This window comes from Denticeps clupeoides, chromosome 9 (assembly GCF_900700375.1).
Source record: "Denticeps clupeoides chromosome 9, fDenClu1.1, whole genome shotgun sequence".
Lineage (NCBI taxonomy): Eukaryota > Metazoa > Chordata > Actinopteri > Clupeiformes > Denticipitidae > Denticeps > Denticeps clupeoides.
In genome coordinates this window covers 4651609-4665152 of record NC_041715.1, presented here as the reverse complement: position 1 = coordinate 4665152, position 13544 = coordinate 4651609, and positions in this window count along the sequence as shown.

Genomic DNA, 13544 nt, shown 5'->3' with positions numbered 1-13544 from the left:
CTAGCCGGTACCGCTCAACCCCTTCCACAAGCTCCAGCTCTTTCCCCGCCAGAGAGGTGACGTTCCCTGTCCCAATAGCCAGTTTCCTTGTCCAGGGATCGGACTGCCCCATGGGCAAAATCCCGGCCACCAGGTGCTCGCTCACGGGCCCCAACCCCAGGCCTGGCTCCAGAGTGGGACCCCGGTAACCCTCCCAATTGGGTGCTCAGGCTCTTTGTTTTTCCTTCCATGGAAGGTCTTCTGAACCGTTCTTTGTCTCACCCATTTGTCTCACTTTGTCATGGGAGACCCTACCAGGGGCACCAATTGGCCCAGACAACATAGCTCCTAGGATCATTAGGGCTCTCAAACTCCTCCACCACGATAAGGTGATGGTTCAAGGAGGAGAACAATTATTGTTAATAATAAAAAAAATTTAAAGGATGCTTATGCTAATAACTATTAATATATTGATGTATTTATTTATTTTGTCGGCAATATACTTTTTTGAGGTATATTGATCCCCACTTTGGCCTCAGATGTAATGTGACAGAGTCTCTGCACTTGTGTTTCTGTGAAAGCGCTTCCTCGTTCAGAGTGTAGAGTATACACTCCCTAGTAAGTGTGCATATTGAACCAGAGCTATTAGAACAGTTGTTCTTATAAAGGCTGAAGTTTTTCAGTCACTTCAAGTAAAAAAAAAAAGGCCACACCCTTCTTAGTCAGCAACTCTGACATAATGGAATAAACATATTGGACAGCGGTCCAGAAGGCCACATGAATTCTTTCTTACAGGCTGACACACCACAGCACAGCACCCAGTGCACCCAGTGAACTGTGGTCTATGCATGAAAGGCCCCCGAGGAGCAGTGTGTGGGGACGACACATCAGTGGATTCGAACCGGCAACCTTCCGATTACGGGTCTGTTTCCTTACCCGCTTTAGATGACGGGTAGGAGACCCTACTCCATGCACACCGACCATGGCCGCTGTAACATCTCGTTAGCTCATACCCCGTCAGCGTGCGGACATGGGAGAGCTTTTGACACTTGTGCTACCTCGCTAACGGCATCTGGGTCATCCTGAGGCTGTGTCATCACACTGCCTGCTACATCCCTGTCACACTGAGCCGCGCTGAGCTGGTGCGCTGCCGGGGCGGGGCAACGAACGCACATTACGCACGCGGTACGACCGACTGATCCACAGGACGCAGCCTTTTCAGCAGGCCGCGTGGCTTTCGGAGGGCACCCTTGTCCGTAATTTGCTTTGCGCTTGCAAGAAGTGAGCGCCCTGGGTCGTGCGTGTGCCCCGCTGGGCGCAGGGCTGGAGTGACAGCCCAGGCGCTGGTGACTCAGAGGTGGCTGGGAGGCAATAGCTGGATCCAGCATCTGTCCCCACGTCAGCGATCATCTCTGGAGACGATGGCCAGATCGGACTCCTTGGCACGGCAATGCTCAGAGAGGAGGTACATCGGCAATGCAAATGAGGATTTTTCTGCAACGTATGTCCTCTTGCCGCTATTCAATTTTGCACAAATGAGCTGTGGGGCTTCTGTAGGGCTTCTCGTACCTGAAAAATCTATGCAGACTGCCGTCTGAGGGTAGCCTTAATTTCCTGTGCTATTACAAATAAATATCTTAGTCCCCGTCCACATGAGTATTCCTCTCAGATCTGGCCTTGCGTCCACACGTAAACGGCATTTCAGGGGACCCTGAAACGCTTATATTCAAGACCGGGTTCCAGAGCGAATTTCTCTTTTCAGCGTCTCAGTGTGGACGGCAAAGCTGCTTTCTTTGTGAAAACACTGACGTATTAGCCCAACCTCCATCCTGACCTATAACCCCAAACGTGTCCTACATACATCAATAGCTGTTGTTCCGCATCCCTGTGTGGATGACAGCATTTCAGATAACACTACTGTGTGGACGCAGAAACCAAAAACCTGTTTTATTACCTCATACTTGTATTGGACTTGCAGCAACAGAGACTTTTGATTGGTTCTTAACACTGCAGGTCAGGAAGTTTACATTTTACATTTACATTTACAGCATTTACGCTTTTATCCAGAGCGACTTACAATCAGTAGTTACAGGGACAGTCCCCAACTGGAGACACTCAGGGTTAAGTCTCTTGCTCAGGGACACAATGTGAGGGACAGATCCTCACTATATGTTTGGGTCTGCCAGGTCTATGTGGCATCTTCCCCTTCCATCTGCCATCATAGATCCAGATCGCACCAACTGTCTGGTGCCACTGTAACGAACGATCAGTGTTATTCAGAGGGGGATAATGTTATGACCGATTGCAACGTCTATTTCTTGCCTCCACTGCCATTGAAGTGGATTTTTCAAAAGTTTTTAAAGTGCAAGTGGTTGTTTTTTTGTTATTGTGATACACAGCAAGCTCAACGAAATGTGTCCTCTGTATTTAACCATCACCCTTGGTGAGCAGTGGGCAGCCATGAAAGGCGCCCGGGGAGCAGTGTGTGGAGACGGTGCCTTGATCAAGGGGACCTCAGTGGAACCTTGACGTCCACCACTGCTCCCCATTGAACGAATGCGATTGAACCAGGACCAACCAGGAAAAAAACGTTTAATTGCACCTCTGCCTGTAGAAATAGCACGTGGAGATTTGATAAAAGAAGAGGAGATGAGAGGTTTTCGTCTGTTTTCTCCATCCTGCTTTTTTACCTTTTTGCTGCCGTGAAACAGTTGAAAGTATTAGCATCCTCGTGGGCAGCTTTTGAGGGCCGGATCATTATCCACTGTTGCCAGACTGCAGACATGGCTCACCGGAGTGATTACCTCAGCCCTGCTGCATCCAGCCTGTGTGATCTCAGGTAACCATAGAAACCACCTTGGGCCGGCGGACTCCGACTTCCCCTCGACGTAAGGCGGCTTCCCACCGTCCAAACGGTCCATGTGAGCACGAGTGGTGATTAACGGGCAGTTTAATGCGGGCACCGCGGCCCCGATGGGCGTCGGAAGGTCCGGCCCTGCGCTGATTCAGTCATCCCAAGTCACATTGTTCCCCCGCTATCTGCCTTGCTGTCGAGGCGCTTTGTTCTGTAATCAGCGGCCCCAGCCTCCCTCCTTCCCTTCCCTGTCTGTCCGTCTGGCACATACTTCACAGGAGATTCTCAGTAGACGGGCCGTCTGCAAAGCATAGCCACGGCCAAAACAAAGCCCCCCCCTCCACCTGCTAACTTTAGCTTCCGGAACCTTCTCCTGGGAGAAAAAACAAACATGGTCAGAACGAAGTACATATGTTTACCCCATGATTTAATAGGACTTGGCTGACTGATAAGTGCCATAATTTATATAAACAGCCAGACAACAACAGAAATCAGCATTCAAATACAAGCCTTACAACAACAACAAAAGAATAACACACTGAAAGCTTAATGAGTCTGCTCTCATTGTGTAACGATAGGAACTATATACAATGATAAATTATATTATTACTGTTATTATTACTCTTATTATAGACAGACAGACAGACGGACTGATAGATTTGTCATGTCCTCGTTGGGTTTTGAATTGTCATCCTGTATTGGTGTTTGCAAGTGTTTCCTGTATTAAACCCTGTGTTTGTTTTAAGTTGTGCAAGGCAATTATCTCTGCACCCCATTGGTCAAGCCACATTTCATATATAATACATTATATATGCATTTATCTGATGCCCTTATCCAGAGTGCCTTAAAATCAGTAGTTACAGGGATTGTCCCTGTGGAGCAACTTAGGGTTAAGTGTCTTGCTCGGGGACACGATGGTAGTAAGTGTGGTTTGAACCTGGAACATTCGTTTCATCTGGATCATAGGCACTTGGTTACTACCATCCATATATGCATTTAAACATTAACCCTGAGTGAGCAGTGGGCAGCCATGACAGGTGCCCGGGGAGCAGTGTGTGGGGACGGGGCTTTGCTCAGTGGCACCTCAGTGGCACCTTGGCGGATCGGGATTCGAACCGGCAACTTTCTGATTACGGGGCCACTTCCTTAACTGCTAGACCACCACTGCTTAGTGGCAGGTTCAAATTCCACTTGCTGCCACTGAGCCCCTGAGCGAGACACTTAACTCTGTTTAACCTCCTGCGGGGCAATGGCCCTCTAATTAACAATTTCAAATCCCTCTGCACAAGAGCGTCAGCGAAATGCAATGTTTGGTTAAATGTATGTTATGGCTGGAGTCCTGCAGCGGGCGGAGTTTTACGGCAGTTTTGCTGTGGTGCATGTGTGGTTATGGTCCCTCACACGTAGATTTTCTTCTACACTGAAAGGTCTTAAATTACCTTGTTCTCTAATGATATTGCCCTCTTTCAATAGAATATTGCCAGTCCAGGCATGGTTTCTGGAACGTGACAGAGGGTTTAAAGTCATCACATGTTTACTTCATGGTATAAGCGTTAGAGCCGAATCAGGGAACAATTACCGGGATTAATATATGAATCCCTGATGGACGTTCTTCGTTCAACCCAGGAGACGAACTCACCGAAATTGTACCCATCAGAATCTTCAAGTTTAGTGTAATAAAAAAAAGTGTGTGGGGTCGTGAAAATGTAATTAAACCTGCTTTAGCTTATTAACAAATGCCATTGAGTCCCAGAGAATGATTTGAAATTGCTATCTTTGATAAAATGATGCATCAGACTTATTAAATAACTAGTAACCCCTGAGAGGCCCAATGCAGAGTATACTTTTACATACATTAGAGATTGTAGACATTAGAACATTAGATGGTTGACAAGCGAGAAGAGTGAAGGGGACATGGTGGACTGTGAACAATGACATGATGTGTGCTGCTCTCTAGTGGTTTGTCTCTGTCAATGCAATTCAACATAAACTGTGCATTTACATTTACGTTTATTTACATTTACATGACCCTGTTTCCCTAATCCAAAGCAACTTACAAACAGTAGTAAGTCAGAGTGAACATTTAGGAATAAAAAAAAAAAATCATATTTAAGAACATCCTGTTGCCACATGCTGAGTAAAAATAATACAATTTTCATTATTGATGCATTGGAAATTATTATTGAGTTACTTTTTCAATACAGATTGGTATTAAACGTAAGCATCTCATATTTAAGTTTTATATTGTTCTTGCTCAGTAGCACAAGCAATAATGAGAACTCCAATCTGATTTTCTTTGTTCAAGCAAAAGCCCATCTGAGTTTGATGTCAGGAACCTTTTTATCTCCGTGGGTTTGAGTCTAGTGACCACTGGGACACGTGGTCCAACGAAGCTACTTGCTTAAGGAAGAAAGATGGTGAACAAATCAGTGAGCATTGTGTCCCTACAGAGGAGTATGTCATATAATCAGAGAACGCACGCTGATGATAAAAAAACAACCCGAAAACCTTTAAAGGGCGTGAATAGTTAGACAGCAAGTGGATGTGTTGGATCAGGAAAGGACAAGGACTACTGGTCCTGACTAGTTGTCCAAGAATGACCACTTGTTATGTCAGGGTCATTGGCCATAGCCTATCTTGGCCTGATATGACACAAAAGCTACCGCAACACAACTATGGTCATGCACGCCTACAATGAGCTTCAGAACTGGACCGTGGGTTTGAGAAACGACGCGAAGAGCTCAGTGTTGACTGAGATCTCAATCTGATCAAATATCTGCAGAATGTGAAGATATAGCAAAGGTCCCCTCTTGCATTATACAGGATATAATTTTGACTTCCTGGGTACCAGACACCATGGGACACCTTCACTGTCCAGAATCTAGTCGATGAACCAGGGGGCTTTAATGTTGTGGCTGAACTTATGAAACAGTGCACAACAGCTTGTTTATTATGAAATGCATTGCGCTTTGGTCCATGGCATGAAATTTATGTGTTTTAAGGGCATCTGATAGTTCTTCATTAAGTGAAACATTAAAAAACAGGGACTAATTAAAGTATTTAGGAGCTTAATCGGACAAATGGCATCTTCTGTGGCGTCGGACCCATTAAAACTGCACACACACTCACACACAAACACAGAAAGGAGAAAAAAATTAAAGGTCCAATAATACACGGCCAAAGTCAGACGAGCCACATGACCCCAGTGGAATCAGGCGTCTTACTGGAATTGCCCTGTGACTATATTACATTTCATAAAAAAAAAAAAAAAAAAAGAAAGAAAAATACAGGCAATAAGGAAAATAGCCTCTCCTCTACAGGAAAGTTCATTTCCGCACGCGCCAGCTATTAGTCTTGCCCGCTGCAAAGCAATTTACAGCTTCATAAACAATTTGAGTCCTGGCCGGCCAATTTACTAGGTTGTTTTAAGGGCATCGTGCCGCCAAAATTAATATTCAGATCCAACGGAGCAGAAAGTAAAGGGTCATTAGCTTGGCCCAGGAGTTTATTCAGGCTGTCTCCAAGGCCCCGAACGCCACCGACATGCCATTACAGTCCAGACCAGCCTGCTCCTTCTCCCCAGCACGTATACATCCGGGACTAGGGAAGATGGACACAGCGGAGAGCCCTCTGTTGGTCATTTCAGCATCAAAATAAGTCATGTCTGGTGCAACATTGTTTTATTCTTAATAATTTTAATAATAACATCATGCTGTGATAATAAATATAAACATCAGTCACCAGTGAGTTAAGAACGTCATGCTTAAGTATGTCAAGAATAGATTTCACATTTCAATATGATAAAATTCTGAAACAGAATATTATAAAATAAGAATCTTTTAATTACATGAGGAAAAAGGAAATGAGATGAGATGAAGGGAAACTGGTGTGGACCAGCAGAGGGCAGGATTGGCAATAATTTCACTGATGGGAAGGTATCAGAGCACTGAAACATTAGAAATATTAATTATTGCTCGGAAGTAATTAAAGACCGGGGTAATTTTGTGCGGGTCATCAATAAATATTTGTGAGCTTTGGTGAACAGACTCATTTGCAGACTGATTGCATTGAATTCGTTGCAAGGAATTGTTGCACACAGTTGCACAAAATATGTGGGTGCCTTAAAAAAAAAAAGGTCCGCCCAGAAAGGCCAAGTTTTTGGCTTTAGTGATTTTTTCCCAAACATGTGAATTCCTGCTCTTATCTTTTTTTTATTTATTTATTTTTTTGCTGGAATAATCCAATCCAGAGTAAGACCGAAGTTGTAATATTTGACTCGGTCAGTCATCGAACCGTGCTCACAAATGCCCGCACCCGTGAACCACGGAGCCTGAATAGAAAATGTGCAGGGGGCTGCTGAGGTCACACACACACACACACACACACAGACAAAAGAACAGATAAATAACCCACTGCTCTCATTTCTGGCCCATTTCTCATTTCTGGCCGCAACTTGCACTGCTCATTATCCCTGTTTAGACGTGGGGAGTGGATGTAGTAATGCTGCTGATTAGGGGGTCTAAGCTCTTCCTACACACACACACACACACACACACACAGATCGTTTGGAGATGATTGCGATGCCATGCGTGACTGTGTCAGATTACTGTATTACTGCCATGCGTGACTCTGTCAGATTACCGGCGGCCATATGGGCCTGCCCCGGTTCATCCAGGGACATGCCAGAGAACAACCCCACCTTCTCCCCAGCACCCACTACCCGTGGCCAGCGGGTGGCAGTCAACCGCAGACGAAGACAAAAGCGCCCCCCCCCCCTCGCCCCGGCGGTCAGGTGACACCGGCAGGCGATCTTCATAATACAACTTCATACCCGGATATTTAATGCCCCTTTTAGCCAGAGTGCTGGCATTAAATGGAAATGGCTCTTTTCAAGAGGGAAATGCCACTGTATGTAACATTCATATCATTTGAATAATAAATCAGAGCGAAGGGGAAGACTGTGGTCCAAGTTGATGAATATTTAAAGAATTGAGTTTACAGATCAGTACATTGACAATGGGAGAATACTAATTCCTCGCTCCCCTCTCCCCGCGACGAGGGGTTAAACAGGACCCCGGCTGCATAATTTATTTCCATTCTCTTTCTCTCTTTTCCCCAATCGCCACCTTTGATAGTTTTTTTTTTTTTCTTCAAGTCGACCGACTGCTACATATTGCGCTTTATATCAAAAAAAGGAAGGATTTCCGCTGAAAATTTAATGTACAGGAGGGTACGGCATGCAAATGAGCGCAGGCATTAAAACCAGGGGCCAGCCGGGTTCACCCCAGACCTCAGAAAGACCACGGGCCGGTTCCGTGTGCTGAACTGCTGTGAAGGGGGAAGCTTCCGGCTAACTTTATGGGTGAAAGTTAGTTCATCGTGTCCATTTTTACTGTCTTCGTTTTTTCCACCTGACAAGTTAACAAGTTATCGGCTCTCTTTTCTGCACTCCTTATTCCATATTTCTTGCCCACTTCCTTCTTTCACCTTATCTTGCTGTTTGACCAGTGTCGCTCACCCTTCATTTCCTCTCCATCTTGTCCCTCTTCCGTTCATTTCACATCTAGTTCCTCCGAGTCCCACCGTTCCATCTGTCCGTTTTCAGTGAGCCTGTCGCTCTTCCCTTCGGACAATAACATTGCTGTCTTTCACATTCTTTCACGTTCCACCTTCTTCCTTTCTGTAACTTTCACATTTCCATGTCAGTTTCCTTCCTTTTTTCTATTCCATATCCTCACTCTCTCTCTTGCCCTTCTTTTCCCTATCTTGTCCTTCTTTCACTCGTTTCAGTTCTCGTGTTCCCAAATCCCAGTGTTCTGTTTCTCTAACCTCATGTCCTTCCACGTTCCCTGTCTATCTCTCTTTCCTTTTTTTTTGACCAGCCTTCTTCTTCTATTCTGACAATAACATAATCCTTTTTCTTTCCTCTCATTATTTCTCCTTCTCACCTCGTTTCTCTCTTTCCCTCATTTCTTTCCTTAACCGTCCTTTCACATTTCCACCTCTAGCTCTTCCCTCCCTTCCTTTCTTTAATATTCTCTCTCTGTGACTATTCCAAGTCTCTCGCCCTCCTTCCCCTCATTTCACTCTGTAATCTCTTCTTTTACTTCTCTTTCCCCATCTCTTGACACGTCTTTACGTCTCTTTTCAAGCCTTCGTTCCCTCCTGACAACAATTAAACTTTCTCTCCATTCTCTCCTCTCAAAGTGTCTTCACTTTCACTTTTTCACAATTCCATCTCTCGCTTCCCTCCTCCTCCTTTTCCTTCCACGCTCTCCTCCTCTGCCCCCTCCATTCCCTATTCCACCTCTCTCCGTCTGTCGGCGGAAGCCTGTTCAGGTGAGCGAGTGTCTCGCGGTGAGGAAATCAATATCATGTAAATTATTAAGCGCTCAGGAATGTGCCTGACCCCCGGTGCCTCGCAGCCGGGCCCGGGTTCTGAAGGCTGGCAGGCGGACGCCGGCCCGGACTCTTCCCTCTAACGCTCATTAGTGGCGAGAAGTCTGGGCTCCCCGTGAGTGGGGAGGCAGGGATCACAGCGGGGAAGTGATGGCCCGGGCCCTTCACACGCCGGCTCAGCCTTCGCTCCGGCACCTTCAGCCTCCCTGGAAGCTCATTAGTAAGCGCACTGATGCATAAGAGCTCGTCATTAGCCGAGCGCCCCCCCCCCCCCCCCCCCCCCACCACCGTCCTCTCCGTCTCCTTCTTTCTCTCCCCGCCCGTCTTTCACTCTCTCGGCGCCGTGACTGATCCCCGGGACCGGCGGTCTGTCCCGAGCAAGGAGGGAAAAAGCCGAGGCTTTTCAGTCAATTTGGAGACTCGATCCGCCGCCCTCTCAAAGCGGCGAGCAAACAGTAACGCTTGACCGGCGCGGCGCCGCACCCTCTCCCCTCCGACGCCCGGGTTCCGATCTGGGGGGTGTTTGCTTTAGCTGCCGGCCGGATCCCCTCAGCACCTGGCGGCCGGCCGGGCCCCGAGTAAATAAGATCTCCGGCTGCCTCCTCTCCGGGGCTGCTGGGTAAATAAGGTCTCTGGTGTGCGCAGCGTGCCTGGCAGCGAGGTGAGTGCTGGCCCGCCGGACTCGGGGGGGCCACGCACATCCCCCCTCCTTCTCGTTCCATGCACACACTCATTTTCACTCTCTGACACACACACGCACACACACACACACAACTGTACTGTACCCAACCCCCTTCCCGCTTTCTCCACAGGCTGATTAATGTTAGCCAGTTCAGCTCATGAACTTCCTCGCCTTCAAAAATGCTAATAACTCTACCTCAGTGTGTGTGTGTGTGTGTGTGTGTGTGTGTGTGTTATCCGGCAGTCATGGAATTGATTTGCTCATTTATTTAAGGCAATGTGGGCAAATTCGTCCGATGAGATACTGGGAATGCGAGCGAGGGTTTCCGTCCCATAATGACTATTTTCCTGCGTTTCGCCCGTCACTCCACACCAGTGGCGGCTCACCTGAAACATCGATTTAGCTGGAAATGGACTAATCTCAGCAAGTGCCGGTGTTATTGCACATGAGTTGTGTGTGTGTGTGTGTGTGTGTGTGTGTGTGAAGTCTTTCCTCTCAAAACACCGTGAGAGTAGCGATTACGCTTACAAAAACGTCCGGACTTGCAGGCTTCTCTCAGAAAGGACGGGGTCATGATCCGGTCCGGCAGGGGTCACTCCGGACCGGAGTTTCATCTTAGTCTCGTGTAATGTTTCCTGATTGTCACCTGTGTATGAGTGTATAAAGCTGCCCTGTTCCTGTCTGTTCGCCGTTGGGTCTTTGTGTGGTGATGTTCCCTTGTCTTGTCAGTCCTGTATTAAACCCCCATTTCGTGACGTTGTGCGTATGCGTCCTCCTTCCTCGCCATGTCCAGCCAGCATGACTGAAGGTTATGAGCCCTAGTCCGAAATTGCTGGTGCATTTTACCTACACCATGTAGGGGCAGTGTTGGCCTAGCGGTTAAGGAAGCGGCCCCATAATCAGAAGGTTGCCGGTTCGAATCCCGATCCGCCAAGGTGCTACTGAGGTGCCACTGAGCAAAGCACCGTCCCCACACACTGCTCCCCGGGCGCCTGTCATGGCTGCCCACTGCTCACTCGGGGTGATGGGATAAATGCAGAGGACAAATTTCACTGTGTGCACCGTGTGCTGCTGTGTATCACATGTGACAATCACTTCACTAAAAAAAAAAAAAATTTTTTTTTGTCCCCTCTGAAATAATTTCGCAGCCAGTATCATGTTACATCACGAGATTGATGTAATATTGGAGAGGAAATACGCAGACAAGAAGACAGTTTAGCAGGAAACTTTCAATCATTACAATGTCTCCATACTGGAGACTTTCTAGCTGACTAATCGAGGTCTGGGGGCAGGAAGAGACCCACGCAGGGGAATTCGTACACAATGCTGATTGCTTTTGGCCACGGCGGGCCCCAGAATTCCTTGTTAGTGGGCCAAAAACCGCGGGCTCCACTCTGTGAGGGCCGCCACGGTGGCCATCAATTGAATAATTAGCAATTAGCAAAAGCCACGGAGGCGGAGAGCTGGCCGGACGCGGCGCTGAGCGCTTCGATGCACGGACGATGTATGTAGGTGGCCTAGCGGTTAAGGAAGTGGCCCCGTAATCAGAAGGTTGCCGGTTCGAATCCTGATCCGCCACTGAGGTGCCACTGAGCAAAGCACCGTCCCCACACACTGCTCCCCGGGCGCCTGTCATGGCTGCCCACTGCTCACTCAGGGTGATGGGTTAAATGCAGAGGACAAATTTCACTGTGTGCACCGTGTGCTGTGCTGCTGTGTATCACAATTACAATCACTTTTTTTTTTTTTTATGTATGTAACGCAGATCAATAACTGCCGTTCGGGAAGGAGAACCCCGTAACCAGAACCCCCAAAACTTCAGCCAACGTGCCAACACAACACGGATGGCTTTTTACTGGTGTTTTTGTCTCCGGCAGTGATGAATCTTTTGGCAGCGCCGAACAAGAGGTGCGGAAGGAGTCAATTTGGCCCCTAATGTGTCTGGGCGGACGTGCCAACACACCAGGGCCCGGGACGGCCTATCAGTCTTCCCGTCCCCGGCGCAGCTGCCGTTGTAAAGGATCCTTTCGGCCCGATATCGCGGCGACTAATGACGGAGCACGACGGAGCTCGCCGCGTGGAGTAAATGACACGAGGTGGCATTTGCCAGCGCGCCGGCTGCGCACACGCGGGGAGGGTTTTACACTCCGGATCTCGCAGGTCCCTTTTCATTCGCCGGACCGTCGGCCGTGATTTCATTAACGCCGCTTGTCAGGGAGGCACAATGGGGGTTTCCACACCTGGCAAAGCGCTCACACACACACACACACACACGCACACACACACACACGCGCGCGTAGATTACAAAACAAAACCCAGCGCTGCCCTCACAAGAGTAGGTGCACGGCGCAACACAATAATGTACAATTTGTTTAATTTCCCTCCCGCTCAGCGCGGGGGGGGGGGGGACAAATTGGACGCCGACGTGAGTGGCGGGTCCCATTCTCCGCACATCGAGCGGCCTCCACAATGGAAGAGGCGCCAAGTTGGGTTCTGAAAGGCTGCGTTCCAATTGATCAGTGGGGTTTCGAAAACGAACACCGCTGACACACACAGAGAGAGAGAGAGAGAGGGAGAGGGAGAGGGAGAGGGAGAGAGCGAGGGAGGGAGGGAGAGTTAGGCTGAGAGCCAGCGGCAGAAGTCTCGCCATCGGTTCATCTGGGGCTCCAACGCGCCGTCTGACGACAGGCCGAGGACGGGCCAAGAGGGACCCAGAGGAGCGTCATTATTCCTAACCTCGATGTCAGCGAGCGCGCAGCACACGGGGCCACAGCTTGCGTTTTGCGCAAACATTTTGACAGAACGGTGCGACTTTTTGCTGCTGGAGTGCGAAAAAAATGACGTGAGATACATGGTTCTCTTCGCACCTCTTGCAACACAATCTTGAATAGGTCGATATTGACTGATACCTCTAATTATTTATTCTGTCTGATTCATGTACATGAGCCAATACGTATGTTTGCAGCACAGTTTTAATGTTTAGGACATGTTATTTCAAGGTAAATATCATACATGCGATTATTACAAGATGAGCAAATCTCGAGCTGTTCAAGGCGATGGCGAAAAAATGTCAACACTCTGTTAACAAAGGCTTTTAGATGTTGAGTATCGTGTTTTCAAGCAGATTCTGAATTAACTAGGAGTCTCATCAGAAATGCATGTAAACCTACAGTACACACAACTATCAAGTTTTTGCTCACTTCTCAATTGAAATGATGGCGATCGATGGACTGCTCAACCAACGCATTGATTTATATGATTGGTTTGTCATACTCCACATTTGCCTCCATATTTACAGATATCGACGCTGTCCCCTGATCGCTCATTCTTTTAAAAGCAATTCAGCTGCGAAGGTTCTAAGAGGAACTGAGTATTTTATCATCAGATGAGTTATCATCTCTCACCATGCAATCACATAGTCACTTAACAGTCGATAAAACTTCTATTCATGTTAAATAATAACGATCTCCCATTTCCGCAGTGGTATGTTAAATTAATCCCAGACTACACTATCTTTTCCGGCTTGTGGACAGATCGTTCAGTGCCAATGATCAGGTTAGGCCCTCAGATCAGTTACCTGAGATTTAAAGATGTGACTAAAGTTTAAAATGTGTCATTTTGAAAAAAAAA